This window comes from Podarcis cretensis (assembly GCF_951804945.1).
Source record: "Podarcis cretensis genome assembly, chromosome: 2".
NCBI classification, from domain to species: Eukaryota; Metazoa; Chordata; class Lepidosauria; order Squamata; family Lacertidae; genus Podarcis; species Podarcis cretensis.
Genome location: NC_137171.1, coordinates 22,070,502 through 22,083,747, shown reverse-complemented (window position 1 = coordinate 22,083,747; position 13,246 = coordinate 22,070,502). Strand labels below are relative to the sequence as shown.

General features: G+C 44.4%; 1 protein-coding gene across 3 annotated transcripts in view; it reads right to left on the bottom strand.

The window, feature by feature from the left end:
* Positions 1-12,774, bottom strand: part of RAB5B (RAB5B, member RAS oncogene family) — a 28,509-nt gene extending 15,735 nt beyond the window's left edge. The window contains exons 1-2 of one of the 3 annotated variants that reach the window (XM_079965708.1): positions 12,664-12,763; positions 1,642-1,756 (exon numbers count right to left, since the gene is read on the bottom strand). The gene's annotated coding sequence lies outside the window, so the exon portion shown is untranslated. Of the gene's footprint in view, positions 1-1,641; positions 1,757-12,551 lie in introns of all 3 variants that reach the window. The other 2 variants (XM_079965707.1, XM_079965709.1) reach the window with 2 other exon arrangements.
* Between the last annotated feature and the right edge of the window lie 472 nt (positions 12,775-13,246).

Sequence of the window (13,246 nt, the reverse complement as noted above, 5' to 3'; positions counted from 1 at the left end):
GGTTGGCAATGACATCTAGGGGCGTTCAGTTGTCCCAAGAAGTTTTACTATCAAGTATATTGTTACTTCGTTCACAAAACCCGTAAGCTCCTTTATGCAGTTCAATAAACATGCACCAGAACAAAGTCATCTTTCTCCAAACCTGTCAAAGGAAACTTTCTAGAGCTTCCTTTCTGCACTGAAGGAGTTTTAACACAGTGTTTAGCAAGGCATTATTGTCTCCTTTTCCTATTAACAAGGAGCGCCAACTAGCTTCACTGCTAAGGTAGATAATGCTTGACACCATGGTAGAATGGAAGCATATTTAAGAAATCAGTAGTTGAGAATGATTGGCAAGGACCTGCAAGTACCGTATTTTTCACTACATAAGGCGCACCTACTTTTTTTTTGGGGGGGGGAGGATTCAAGAAAAAAAAATGCAGTTCTTGGGGGCTTTTGTGGGAGGTGGGGGAAGTGAGAGAGCCTTGCTCTATCCCTTCCCCCACCTCCCGCAAAAGCCAGGGTTAGCCGTGCGAAGCCTCCCCAGGGCAGCGGGATGAAGGCTCCCCGCTACCCTGTAGAGGCTTCACGGGCTACCCCAGAGCTGCTTGACCCAAAGTGCAGGTCGGGGAGCAGCGGAAAGGCTGCTCCCCGAGCTTGTGGGGCTGTGGAGGGAAGCCCGGCCTCCCCCCCCCCAGCCCCAGGGACCACACATTCGCTCCATAAGACGCACAGACATTTCCCCTTAGGTTTCAAGAGGAAAAAATTGTGTCTTATGGAGCGAAAAATACGGTATATAGCCTTGTCAGAATGTAGTAGGCAGACAGGGGTGGGTGAGAGAGAGTGCTAGCCCTCCCTCCAGCTCATGAAGTTCCACAGACTGCCTTAGCAAGTCATAATCTCATCTTCATCACCCACAGGATTGTGGTAAGGGAAAGATGGAAGAACATGAGCTGTGTTAGGATGGCGGACTTAGACTGCCAGTCTGATCTACCTCCAACACTGACCATGCCAGAAGCTCACAAGCAAGACGTAAAAACCAATTGTCCCTTGTTTGTTTAGTAGAATTTATAAACCGCTTAACCCAAAACCCTAAATAGTGTATAAAAATCCAAAACATACAAATAAAATCAGCAACATTCAAAAACAAGTATCCATAACTAAACTTTTAAGTATATGACCATGAGTTTGGGAGGACAGGTGGAACACAAATACGCCACTAGTTCACTACAGTCACTCCTACGTGATCATGCTAAGTTTGCCCAACATTGTAACAACCGACTTTATTCAGTGTAATATCAGAATCAAAGAAGAGAAAGAAAAATCTGTACATCTTAGCTTCCACCATAGGTTATCCAAATTTACAAGTAATGGTACCTGCATCCAGGATGGTACCATACAGCTTGGAATAAGGGGCATTTTAGAAGTTGGTTTCACACACTTCTGTGAACATCTATGCACAAAAGTACTAGGCATGGACTCCAAGCCTGACTGCACCTGCCTGCTCTGGCAAGTAAAAGAATGAAACTGTTAACATGAGGCTCAAATAGGCTTTGAAGTTTGTTTGTGCTGCTAATCATCCAAATTCTAAAGGTATGGAGACATAGGAAAATAGAAAGTCACTCTTAAAAAAGCATTAAAGGGTGGGTCCAATGATGTTACCTTTGCTAATCAAACAGGCTTAAAATCAAAGGGGAAGGCTTGATCTCTCTGAAGTCCTAGGTCAGTCTGGAGCAAGTGTTTCCAATTTCAAACTGCTGCCCTGAACTGTGAAAAGCTACATAGAAAATGAATAAAAATAAGAGTGAATGAAAAAGAATCATGCATATTTCTCTCCTTCCTTTGAGTCAACCAAAGGAGCAGTTTAAATTTAGAAGACCAAATTTTGAAATTAGCAGTTCTTTAGAGGAGAGGGGAACAGGATGGCCAAATATTAAGCTCTCTCGTACCTGGCGGGCCATTCTGACAACCTCAGACATCACTGTGATCTGTTTTTCCTTTACAGCACATGTTGAGATCAAGATCCCAGTGGAGTTTGAAGTCATTGCTAACTAGCGCTGAATTCAACTCCCGCTTTTTGTGAGGGATTGGCTTTGCTTGGTAGCACCAACTGGAACCAATTCCAGCAGGGTTTACATTTGGTACCAAGTTTAAAAGGCACTGGAAACAAGCCCCACATGCCAATGACCCATTGGAAATGCATTTTAAGGCCCTCAGTTGTGCCTCTGCCACTGCATCTTTACATGCTCAACATCAGGTGGGTATGACATGGGGAAAATAACCTCAGAGGCCTAATTAGGACCCCTGCTGGGTCTAGTTAGGTCTGCAGACTGGATATTTCTCCCTGCTGCTTTTGAAGATCATTTAGTTTGTCCTATGAAATGCAATGGTAGAATCAGAACTTTGTAGAATCAGAGACTTTGTTAAGCCTCTACTTTAGCTAAGCAAAGATGCTCAATTTTTTTTACAGCTTGAACCTCCCAAGTTCTCTCAAAAGCACACACACACACCCCGGCACTGAACGGTCCTTACTCTCCTACAAGTGTGCAGAGTCTTTCAGTTTTAGAATAATGTGACAGAGAGTCAAATAGGGCTGGGCAATGTTAGGTTTTCAATATTGCGGTGTATCGCCAGCAAAACATGGCGGTAAACCACAATATTGAAACAAGCTGCACTGGTCCCAGCTGGTGAGGTGCTGGGACAAACTGCCTCAGCTCTCACGGTGGGAGATGAGGCACTTTCAACCCAATGTATGGCGAGCTGGGGACACTGCAGCTGGCCCCAGCCTGCTGCTCAGCTCTGGGGCAGAAAGGCACCTGCGCCCAACTAAGTGACCCCCAATGTCCCAGTGAGCAGGAGTGGGATCAGGGCTCCTCAGCTGAAGAGCACGAAGCCTGCTTGCATGCAAGTACCCCTCAATGGAAAAGTGTGATGGAGCATGCTCCTCCCCAGCTGAGCAGGCCCGATCCAGCTTCTGCTCCCGTGCAGGTGGAAGCGGGGATCTCTCAGCTGGGAAGCAGAGGCTTTGCGCTCCCCAGCTGAGCAGCCGCACCCCACTCCTATTTGTGTGCAAGCAGGAGAGGGGTCGGGGATCTCTCAGCTAGGAAGTGGAAGCACTTTAACAGAGCCTCCCCCTGCCACTGGCTTGTGCAAGCTGGTAGAGGGATGGGGGCTCCCTAAAACTGCTTGGCTGAGGCAAGGGCAGCAGCATGCTCCTGAGCCAAGACCACAATGGCAGTTTCACTCAGCGGTATATCACTGGTGAAACTGCCACCGCTTTAGTACCTCTGCTTGTTTTTGCCTCAGCACGCTGGGCACTGGAGGAAGAGGGACTTGGGAGCCGGGGCGGGTTCACCAGGGATATACCACTGAGTGAATATGTCAACGTGGTCTGTCCCTCGTACCAGTCCTGGTGATATATCAATATACAGTGGTACCTCTACTTACGAACTTAATTCATTCCGGAGGTCCGTTCTTAACGTGAAAATGTTCTTAACTAGAGGTGTGCTTTCACTAATGGGGCCTCTTGTTGCCACTGCGCTGCCAGCACACGATTTCCGTTCTCATCCTGGGGCAAAGTTCTCAACTCGAGGTAACTCTTCCAGGTTAGTGGAGTTTGTAACCTGAAGCGTTTGTAACCTGAGGCATTGGTAACTCGAGGTACCACTGTATTGCCCAGGTCTAGAGTCAAAGTCCACAGTTAGGTTAATCAAGTCAGAGGGGTTTTTTAGCGATTCTGAGAGCCCTAAGTGAAGGATCCTGCATACCAACTCTCTGATTTCATTAGAAATTCTGAATAAAAATAACATCTAGAATTAAATCTTTCCAAACTCCATGGGGAGACAGTTTAAGTGATAGAGATTGAAAAACCACATCTAGCCTGTGACACTAGCCTATGCAAACCTATGCCGCAGAAGCCATTTAAAACAGCCTTGCAAGTTAGCCCCCAAAGGTTACTAGCCTGCAAACAAAATCACCACCTAGTCTTTGCCAGCTCCTCTTAGGGGGCTATTAAAAAAAAACTGCAGGCCAGAAACACAGTGCTTGGAGGCAGCAGCAGCACAGAGCACCCCACCAGCCTGACTGGTTTCTTTGGTAGATCTACAAGAGCTGGCTTTGCCTCTATAGCATGTCAAATACAGAAACAGAGCAGGTTTCTGGTGGAGGAAAGCAATTTTCTTAGGGTAGCCCCAATGAAGTACTTATTAGTCTAGCTCTATCAATGTAGCTTTAGTGATGGAATCTGTCAACAACTTGACCTGCTACATGTCCTCTGTGAGTGCTTAACTGGCAAGCTGATCAACACAAATATTAGCTTGGTTCAATGTTTCTCAAGATTCTTCTGATCATCGTTTCTGGTATTTTCCTTGAAATCCAGTGCTAAAAACAACTATTCAGGATGCGTGGACCATCAGGTTTCTTATTGCAGTTGCATTTTCTTGTGCTTTTAAGCCTCCCTGAGCAATTTTTTGCCCCAAGAAGTTGGCATAGAACAGGTGTTTCCCAGATTTATGTACACAACTAAAGATTGATATGATGTCCATGTTAGCTGCAGGAAATACCAGTGTTACAACAATTGCCCAAAGAGTTTTCAGCACAATTGTTTTATATGCTCAGATAAGGTTACCCCTATTTTATATGATCTTATCCCGAATATATGAAACTTTCATAGAGGAGAGCTATTAAGTTAGGACAATACGTGTAGAGATCTGCCAAGCCAATCTGAACACTTTTTCCCTACACTGGAAGATATTTCATCATCAACTCCTTTCAGAACCAAGGTTTGGGCACTGCGTGGGTGACAACACTCCGGTTCATAGAGTTTATTCCAAGTTTCTCTGTAATGCATCCAAAGTCTCACTGTTGCCTGCACATTCAGCGTGCCATTTCCTTCCGATTAATTTAGGGTTGCAAAAGAGTTGAGAATAGTTGCTCTTGCTCCAGTGAAGTTCCCCTATGAGCTGCATATTATTTATTAGGCAATCTCTGGGCAAACAACTCCTTGGACAAAAACAGCCCATTTCTCCACTCAACAGATAGAATCATATAATTGTACAGTTGGAAAGGACCACAAGGGTCATCTGTATATACAAATAATTTTCTGTTAGTCCCTTAATATTACCAGGAACAGTTAGGGATAGATGGAATTAAGCACATAATGGGAACAAAAATGCTTAGTGGGTGAGGGAACGGATACCTGAACTACCTTAAACATTTATTGGTGCAGGGCAGGACAGGTGAGAACATCTAAGTAGTGCTGATTGACCAGATGGAGTAAGTGATCCAATAATAATTTATTATAATTGTGTTCCTTATTGAGAGCCAAGTCTGGTTTGCTGATACTTTTTGCAAGGGTCCTCAGAATGACCAGAATGGCCCCCACTTGGCTCTCTCTCTGTAATTCCCACTAAGACACTCAGAGAAGCCACAGAGGGATAGGAAGAACTTCTAGAAGTTCTGAGCACATCTTAGAATCTCTCTCTTTGGACTACAACTTTAATCTGTATTATCAGCCAAATGAGACAATAGTTGTATGCAGCATGGTTTGTAATGAAGGATGATGCACCTACATGGCCAGTGCAGAGAACGCTCTGTTAGAGCCACCCACCTCTGATGCCCCCTAGACCATCAATGTTCTTGTTCATATGGAAGGATAAACATGTAATAGTTGAAGTTAGTATGGTGTGATCAAGTGCTTAGCTACTAGGATAGCCACATACCAAATAATGAGTAGACAAGATACATAGGAAGCCAGAAGTCTCAGCGTGAATGTACAAAAAGGTTCAGAGTTTGGAAGCTCTGAAAGATTCCCAAGACCCTTAGGGTTCTGATTTTTATTCTACTTTTCTATTAAAAAATTAATAATGTTAATTCTCTTCTAGCCCATACAACTTGTGGGAAGTTACAACTAAAAACTCAGAGACCAGATCCCTCTCCCAACTACACTCTCTATTCTACAATCTAGTCCCTGTCAGTGAGTCCATATTTGCAAAGGTGACACAGACAAAGTTCATGCAACAGAATTTGGATTTTCCACACAGAACTTTAGTCTGGCAGAAATGCCACCCATGAAGGCTTGCCACTATAAATGACATGTGGTACTACTGCCTTGCTGCTAACTTTTATCTGTGAAGATTTGCTGAATTCATCAGTTGCTACTGCGACTAATTTCTGCTTACTAAAAACAAAAAAATTCCTTCCAGTAGCACCTTAAAGACCAACTAAGTCAGTTCTTGGTATGAGCTTTCGTGTGCATGCACACTTCTTCAGATACACTGAAACAGAAGTTTCCAGACCCTTCTATATAGTGAGAAGGTGGGGAGGGGTATTACTCAGAAGGGTGGTGGGAATGGGTGATTGGCAGATAGCTGTGATGAGCCTGTTGACGACTCTTAACGACTGCAATAGGTCTTACAGGAAAAAGCAAGGGGTGAAAAGGTGAAAAATGGCTTTGTCATGTATAATGAGATAAGAATCCAAGGTCTTTGTTCAGACCAGGTCTCTCCATGGTTTTAAGTTTGGTAATAAGTTGCAATTCAGCAGCTTCTCTTTCCAGTCTATTTCTGAAATTCCTTTGTAATAGAACAGCTACTTTGAGATCTTGTATAGAATGTCCTGGGAGATTGAAGTGTTCTCCTACTGGTTTCTCTGTCTTGTGATTCCTGATGTCCGATTTATGTCCGTTTATTCTTTGGCGTAAGGTCTGGCCTGTTTGTCCAATATAGAGAGCTGAAGGACACTGTTGGCATTTGAAGTGTGCATGCACACGAAAGCTCATACCAAGAACTGACTTAGTTGGTCTTTAAGGTGCTACTGGAAGGAATTTTTTTGTTTTGACTATGGCAGACCAACACGGCTACCTTTCTGCTTACTAGTATTTCCTGCAGCTTTCCAAATGTCTGGTTCTCTCAGGGCTTGAAACAAGCAAATATCAACAACTGAGGGACTTTGGTCTGAAGGAAAACCTTTACTCCTGAGTCTGAGTGCACACAGTTAGCACAATAGTTGCAAATGGCTCTATTTGCATTGATTCTGCCTGTACCAATTCAAGGGCAAGCCTGGAAGAGGTGAGATTACATGTTTACCCCATCCCATTGTTCTAGGATGAAAGGAAAGTCTCTAAATACTGGCAGAGCAAACGGGAAGCTGAAGTTTGCCAGGGATATTGCATCAGGGTCAGGGAACAGGAGGCAGCAGGCAGTTGAGAAATAAAATATCCAGCCCAGATTCTCATGGCCAAGAGTTTGGTCCTTTCTGTTACTTTACCTAGCTAGACTGTGGCACAAGTACTTAAAACAGAGAGGTTATTGCCCACCATTTTAGCAATATACCCCTTAGATTCAGATTTGGAATAATATCTGTGATATCTTTATGGTAAGGCACCCAACCTAACAAGACTCTCCAAAAAAGCTTTAAAATAATTAGGATTTTTCTTATGCAATTTACTCTACTTGAGTACAGTAAATTTTCAAGTCTAGAAGCATGTTGCATTAGTATTTTCTCTCTTGAGAAAACTGGCAAAGTTCTGAAAAGTTAATGGTAGGCAGATATCAAAGTGAAAGCAAACCTGGGCCTCCTTTTCGAATTGCCTTCAATGTACAACCCATTGATGTAAGCAATGATCTCCCTCATTTAGTTATTTAGGGGAAAAACATATTTATATACCTTCAACTCATAAGATATCAAGGCAGAGTCAATATATACAACATGACACACCATAGAAGCAATAGAAAATAACCATTAAAATGACAAATCAAGAAAGCATAAAGGCCTGTCAGTATAAAAAGGTCTTCAAGGAGCACCTTTGGAAGTCAATGGCAACAATGCCTTCCCAATTTGCCCTAGCAATAAATTTTCCAGGCCTTTGTAATACAAAGACTAATCTTTTGTAATAGGTTCTATACAAAGTTGCCTATGAAGTTTGCAAGTGAGGGTAAAATGGAGCATCTCATCTTTTGAGAGGTATGGACAGCGGTGAACACATTTTGCTCCACAGCTTGCAATGACTTCTCTCAGCTACAATTCAAAGTACAGTGGTACCTCAGGTTAAGTACTTAATTCATTCCAGAGGTCTGTTCTTAACCTGAAACTGTTCTTAACCTGAAGCACCACTTTAGCTAATGGGGCCTCCTGCTGCTGCCGCACCACCGCTGCACAATTTCTGCTCTCATCCTGAAGCAAAGTTCTTAACCCGAGGTACTATTTCTGGGTTAGCGGAGTCTGTAACCTGAAGCGTATGTAACCTGAAGCATATGTAACCCGAGGTACCACTGTACTAGTTCTGACAAAGCCCTAAGCAACTTAGGCCCTACATACCTTTCAGATCTCTTTCCCTATGTCCCACTGCAATCTTAATCAAAGGATAACACCTGTTAACAGTATGATGTGTGTTCCATGACTGAATCAATGTCAAGGACACAAAACAGAAAACTACTCTATATTTTTGGAACTCCCTCCACATGAAGCTCAAAGTCATGGCCTGAGAATATTTTGGAAGCAATGCTATATCCTTAGTTTTTGGATGGCCCATTTTGTGGCCAGGTTTAACCAAAGTTTAGAAAAGAGTTGGAATACCACAGCATTTTTTTTTGGTAATGTTCCAACCTCCCAAATAAATGGCAGATGAGAACCCAAGAAAGGAACAACATAAATGATTTTTCTTCACCAAGATCTAAGAAGAACTAGATGCTTCAAAACATTTAGTTGGGAGTTTCAGGGAGCTCTCCATTTCTACTAATGAAACCCAATGTCCATTTGCATTTTTCAGACAGATTAAAGGCATAGCTGTTTAATATGTGTCAAACAGCCAGAGAAATTACACATGCCTATATTAGCAAATATAGTGGTCACAAAAACTGTGCAATTGGATCAAAGGTCAACCTGCATTCTGTTCCAAAATTCAGACAGCCAAACACTCCTAGAAAGCTCCGAAGTAGGAAATGAAGCCAACACTCCCCTTATTCCTTGATTAACACATACCTTGTCTCGGTATTTTTGCTTTAAACAACAGCTCTTGAGATTCCTTTTTGCCTTCAGTGTTTATTTACTGATTTGCTATTTTTGCTTATATACCACTCTTCCACCAAATGAGTTCAAAGCAGAACACAAATCTATGTTACACTCAACTTACTAAGCTCATCAATGCAATTAGGAGAGCAGGTATTTTTCCAAGATGAAAAGGGAAATCCTTCTAGTTTTCTCATATACTTTCTGGTCTCCAAACTATTCCATGTTTAAGACCACAGAAGTTCACAACCCTTTTACAGTGGTGCCCCGCAAGACGAATGCCTCGCCAAGACGAATTTCCCTATGGGCTTGCTTCGAAAACGTCTTGCAAGTCTTTTCCCTTCCCCCCCCTTTTTCTAAGCCACTAATAGCCGCTTAGCCGCTAATAGCCGCTAATAGCGCTAATCCGCTAATAGGGATGCTTCGCAAGACGAAAAAACCGCTAGACGAAGAGACTCGCGTAATGGATTATTTTCGTCTTGCGAGGCACCACTGTATATAGTGGGAAGGAGATGTGTGGCAAGTTGTTAAGTCACAATGTCAAACCAGTGTTGGGGGATTTTCTAGAAAACAGATGATGCAAACATTCCTTGAACTGCTATATCCATCAGAAAAGAAGCCCAGAAGTTACTTTTTGTAGCAGTGTACAGTTATGGATGGTAGTAAGCAAAAGTAGGGCAGATGCTAATGCTACTTTGCAAAAAAGAAACTGAATATTCAGGAGTGCAACTTCCCTGTTGAGAAAGTGAGTGCAAATACGCAGCATAAGCATCCAAATATGTTCTTCTCATAACACTTGTAGTGGAGGGAAAGGGTGCAGCCAGAATGGTTAAAGTTGTTAAGATATACAGGGTTGTATCCAACTTTGTTTTGCTAAGAGCATACACACTGAAATTAATGGACTTAAGTTACTCATGTCTGTTTCAATAGGTCCAGTCAAAGTATGATTAATGTTAGATCGAACCCATAGTACTGGCAAAAGCCAATAAGCTTGTGAATTGCTACAATATGCAACTTCCAATAAAAATAGCAATTTGTTACTACAAGTAATTTTGATAATTTTCATCAAGATTTTGGAAGCTTATTCCCATTAGACTACTGTTATGAACCACTCTTTGTTTTTTATTATAATCAGTAATCAAGTCTTACTCATTTGGGGTATAGTGCTACAAGTACAGAAGTATTGCTCTCTTGAAAAAGATCTCTCAATCCAGGTATGATACTTAACCAATGCCAACTCCAAAGTCATTGAACATATACGGTGACCCCGTTGTGAACATATTTTAATGTTACTAAGTTGTCTTCTAACAAGCAAAGTTGTGTTACACTGATCAAGAAAAAAAGTAGGAAGAGGTAACTTCTTTCAGAGATTCAGTAGAAACTGTCCCATCAGTAAACAATAGAAGGCTTACCACTTGACATACTGCAGACTGAAGAAGAAACTCTAGGACAAGCCCACACTGGATGACCTCATAACTCTCTGCAATCTAACTTTCATGATTCACATCCTTCCTTTTCTTTACAGCCCTACAAATGATCCAATGTCAGATTCCACACATGTGATGTGATCAATTTTATTTGTCTGCAGCACAATGGGCATTACAAAACATGGAAATAATATAAGTACTGTACCTATATTCACACATTGGAAGCAAATCTAAATTACTGCTAAGGCAAAGACCAGGGAAGCAGGTACAAAACATAGCACTAATAACAACACTAGCAATATGAGATCAATAACATCGAAATACTATTAATAATATCAAAGAATCCTATGAAAAAACATGCCAGTTCTTAAATAATCAGTATATAATGTCACATGTGAAAGTAGTCAATCACTTTATCTAAAGGTGCTGAGCACATGACTTTGTTTTTACAATTTCAGCTTAAACACCTGCAAATTTCCACCATATAAAAGACCCCCATTAAGCCTTATGGGTTGAGGACACATTAGCGTATTTCCAACTATCTCTCTCTACTTTTCATACTGCATCAACAAGGAACCTATTTTTATTTCATTCTGTTCTCTGGGCAGTTTGCCTACCCCAATACATTTTTAATAAAGTCAAGCTATAAGAAGCGATTATAAATCCCTTACAGTAGAGAAATATCTATGAATCCCTAATGTGCCCATCTCCTGAATATCCAGGGGATAATTACAAGGATTAGTAGAAGCATCACACATGCCTAACTAGAACCCTGAATTTAAACAGAATCAAAGACTCCCTGTGGATGCTAATCACACAATAGGTGGCTTTGCTTTGAAAAGCAACAATAATCAAATAACTTTGCCTCTCCCAGGTGACTACACCGAAGAAAGAAATTCTGGATTAAGGAGCCCAAGGGAGAAAAAAAGGAAACCGAGGTACTATGGGAAGGCAGAAATGCTCCAGCACTGACAGAACATGATGGACTAAGGATAGCAGCTTCAACAGGTCAAGCAACTGTACTCAGGTCACATGACAACTAGCAAAAACTAGGGCAGCTGCAATTTCACAAGGTGGTGGTGCTACAAAAGTACCACCTTCATAATACAAGAAACAGGCTTGGAGACTTTGATATGGGCACCCCACAGCAGTGTAACCAGCTCGAGATTTCAAGAATAAAAGTGAGAGACCATGGAAGCGTGCAGCCTATGTTGCAGCGGCCAATGTTTCTTAAACTATCGCCATCAAAATAAAGACTTGTAAAATAAGCCCTGCCAATACTTTCAATGCAAGGGTAGCCACAGTATCGAATTTACAGAAGACACAGCAATACACACAAAGGCTATTAAATGCACCCCAAGTATCAGCCAGTGCCCCCTGGACTTCCTACCACAGGCCGGGCCCATCTAGGCTCTGCTCCACCACACAGGGAAACAAGAAGCCGATTTACACAGAGTCACACCACTGGACCATCTGCCTCGACAATGACTAGCGGTGGCTCCCAGGGGTTACTCGGGAGAGGGCAGGGACTGAACCCTGGACCTTTGGCATTGCAAAGCCTACACTTTTCACCCGAGCAACCACCTTTGCTTCCACGTTTCGAAAAGGAGCCTGTCTAAATACCTCAGCCATGGCTAGCCACCGACATTTATTCCATGCTTGAGAATCCCTATAACACCACCTACATTCAATAATAAAGAAGACACATTAAAAGCACATTATTGGGGGACAAGATGTTCCTCTCCCCACCCTCCCCACCCATACACCCCCCTGATGGCCTCTGGAGATCCTCACCCTGTCGCCAGCCCCCAGAGTGAAGCAAGCGCGCCTCGCCATCCGACTGCCCAGGGTGCCAAGGCCCTTCCGCCTCCACCGCCCATCTCATGTGGGTCCTCCGTGCCTTGGCAGACTCGGCGGGACGGGTCGCCCACCCTTCGTGGCCAAAGGAGGGGGGGAGGGAGAGGGCAGCCCTGCCCCCCCCCGACCAAGCCCCCCTCCGCCCCCCCCCACGCCAGGGATCCTCCACTCGGCCTCTTCCCCGTTCCCTCAGCGCAGGCCCAGGCCCACTTCGCCACCCCTTCCCACCCGAAGGGCCCGACTTCTCCCCACCCCACCCCCCGGGGGTAGCCAGGCAACCACCTCTCCGAGGGAACCCCAGGCAACCACGCTCCACTCGGCGAGGCCACTCGCTCAGGTAACCCGGACAACCGTCAAGGCCCGAGCCTCCCGCCCCCCGCCCTCCTGTGGGTACCTGAGGCGGCTCCGACTCGGGCCCCCCCCCCTCTTCTCGGCCCCCGTCTGCCTCGCACACAAACAAACTAGCTCAACCGAACCCACCTCTGCGCCGGAAGGCAGGGCTTAGTCTGCGAACCGAGCCAATCAGCGCCGGGCACCTGGGGACCGGTCACGCCCTCCCGACCAATCGCGCCGCGCAAAACCGCACCCAGGCCCCGGCTGACTAATCGCGACCCGGCGAAGGGTAGGATGGGCAGTAAGCTCCCCCGCCAATGGCGTTAGAGGAGGCGGGATGGCCAATTGAAAAGCAGCTGGCCTAGAGGAGGGGCGGGGTATGTCTCGAACTGACGAGGGAGCGAGCCAGTAGGAAAGCCTCCGATTCAGGAGGTTTCATAAACAACAAATAAGGTGACCTGGCGGGGAGGAGCGCTCTGGCATCTCCAACCAGTTATAACCCGGGGCTTCAGTAGGCAGCGTCCAATCCGAGGGCCAGACGTCCTCGGCGAGAAGCGGAGGATTGATTGACAAGCGCGTTGGCGGGCGTGGCCTCAACTTTTTTGGCCCAACCAGCGATTACGCTATCGGCGCCGGCCAATGAG